Below are 3,002 nucleotides of genomic sequence, written 5' to 3'. Positions count from 1 at the left end.
CCTAGAGGTAGGTTTCAGTCCCAAGGTAGAGGCAATTCAATTTTCATTGGCAGATGTTATAATTGTAATCAGGCGGACCACATTATGGGCAAATGTCCTAAGAAGGGTTCTACCTCGTCCATGGGAGAAAGGAGAACACAATTGGTATAAGAGGATGACACCCAAAGCATCACATCACCTATTTCCAAAGTAGGACCAATATTGGATGGTGAGAATTTAATGTTGAGGAGGACTTTGCTAAAGGTTCCTAGTGTGGTAGAACCACCTCAGAGGAAGAGCTTGTTTAAGACCACTTGCAGGTCACATGGAAAGATCTGTAGAGTGATAGTGGACTTTGGCTCCACTAAAGATATGGTATCGATAGAGATGGTAGATAAGTTGAACCTCGAGAGGATACCCCACACCACTCCCTATAAGGTGTCTTGGTTGAATAAGGGCCAACAAATATTGGTGGATGAACAAATATTTATGGAATTTGAAATAGGGGAATATTAGGACAAGGTGCTATGTGACATAATGCCTATGGATGCTTGTCATCTCTTGTTGGGGGTGTCCATGGTAGTGTGATGTGAAGGCTATACATGATGGGGAGAAGAATAGTTATGTGATTACTAAGCAGGGAAAGAAGTTTCAGATGGACCATTTGACTGAACCTAAGGAAGAGAAACATGTGGGGCAAGTATAATGTTATTGAGTGGGAAGGAGTTCCTAAAGGCTATGAAGAAGGAGAAAGGAGTTTGTTGTGCAGTAGTGGTGAGACCTAGGGAAGAAACTAAGGAGAAGGTCCATGTACCTTAAGAAGTGCAACAATTGTTGGAGAAGTACCATGAGATAGTGGACAATGGGCTACCTAGTACATTGCCACCCATGAGAGAGCTAAGTCATCAAATAAATCTGATACCAGGAGCAAATCTACCTAACAAGGTAGCTTACAAGATGACTCCAAGTCAGAATACTGAAATTGCAAAATAAATACAAGATTTGTTGGCTAAAGGCCTCATAAAGAAGATCTTAAGCCCTTGTGCTATACCAACTGTCCTTGCACCTAAGAAAGATGGAAAATGGAGAATGTGTATCGACTCTAGGGCAACCAACAAAATCACCATTAGATATAGGTTTCCTATGCTTCAGATTGAGGATCTATTAGATAATTTGGGAAGATCTTGCTACTTCTCTAAGGTGGATTTGAAATCAGGATATCATCAAATTAGAATTAGGCCTGGTGATGAATGGAAGACAACCTTCAAGAAAAATAAAGGGTTGTATGAGTGGCTAGTTATGCCTTTTGGATTGACAAATGCCCTAGGTACCTTCATGAGGCCAATGAATGAGGTGCTAGCAGACTTCATAGGTAAGTTTGTCATTGTATATTTGGATGACATTTTTATTTATAGTAGGTCCAAAGAGGAGCATATGAAGCACTTGGAGATGGTCTTGAGGAAGCTACATCAAGAGACCCTAATGATTAATCAAGAAAAGTGTGAGTTTCTAAAAACTGAACTAGTATATCTTGGGCTTGTTGTTTTCAATGGGTGTATTAAGATGGATCCTAATAAGGTCAAGTCCATATTGGAGTGGGCAACACCTAAATGAATAGGAGATGTCAGGAGTTTTCATGGGTTGGCATCCTACTATAGGAAGTTTGTGAGAGGATTCAGTCATACATGTACACCCATCCTTAACAGTATTAAAGGAGGTATAAAGTCTTAGTTCAAGTGGACAAAGGCAAAAAATAAGGGGTTTGAACTATTGAAAAAGAGGATTGGAACCGTACCTACCCTAAGGTTTCCAAACTTCAATCAACTCTTTGTTGTAGAGTGTGATGCCAGTAAGCTAGCCATTGGGGCAGTGTTAAGTCAAGAAGGACACCCTGTGGCATTCTTTTCTGAAAAATTGAATGAGGCAAAATAGAAATACTCCACTTATGACCTTCAGTTATATGCAATGGTCCAAGCCTTGAAAAACTGGAGGCACTACCTCCTACCAAAGGAATTTGTAGTGTATACTGACAATCATGCCCTTAGTTTCTTGAATGGAAAAGAGAAGTTAAACCACAGACACCTCAAGTGGGTGGAATATTTGTAGGCATTTACCTTTGTGATCAAACACAAGAAAGGTGTGAGCAACAAAATTGCAAATGCTCTCAGTAGAAGAGTACCGGATATACAAGAATACAACAGTAGAGTGTGGGAATGGATGATCTAAGAGACCTCTAGAAGGAGGATAAAGACTTCAAAGATGCCTATGAGGTATGTGAAAAATTCAAACAAGGTTTTAAAGTTGATTTCGTTGATTAAATGCTGCAAGAAGGTTTGCTATTCAAAGGACACTTATTGTGCATTCCCTAATGTTCCATGAGGGAGAATACAATCAAGGAAAAGCATCAAGGTAGTTTAGGGGGACATTTTGGGGTAGACAAGACACTTGAACAAGTCACTAGGTATTATCATTGGCCCAAGGTGCAGTCAGATGTAAGGAAGTTTGTGGAGCAATGCCAGGTGTGTCAAAGGGCCAAAGGAAATAGCAACAATGCAAGGTTATATCAATCACTAACTATACCAGAGAGACCATGGGAGTGTTTGAGTATGGATTTTGTTTTAGGACTCCCTAAAACACCTAGAGGGCATGACAATGTATTTGTTGTGGTGGATTGTGGTATATTAATTTATCTATCTTTAAATAAAGTTTATAGAAAAGATAAATATAAATTATCATGTAAAATAAATTGATTGCAATGCAATTTATACAAAATAGTTGAATTATATTGGATCAAATTTCTTAAAGTATAAAAGGTAAATTAAGTTGATATGACAATTATAACATAGTATACAAATACATAAATAAAAGACTTTTTGTTAAATTACCTTACTATCTTTTTAACTAATCTTAAATTCAATTGTAATTTTATTCTAAGTTGTCAAAAATCATTTTTATCTCGAGAACAAATTGATTGAGCCAATCATAATTGAAAGAATTCAATTGTATAATATTTCAAATTAATA

This window comes from Cupressus sempervirens, chromosome 5 (assembly GCF_028749045.1).
Source record: "Cupressus sempervirens isolate cs-2001-9-10 chromosome 5, ASM2874904v1, whole genome shotgun sequence".
NCBI lineage: Eukaryota > Viridiplantae > Streptophyta > Pinopsida > Cupressales > Cupressaceae > Cupressus > Cupressus sempervirens.
Note: the sequence above shows the minus strand (reverse complement) of the source record.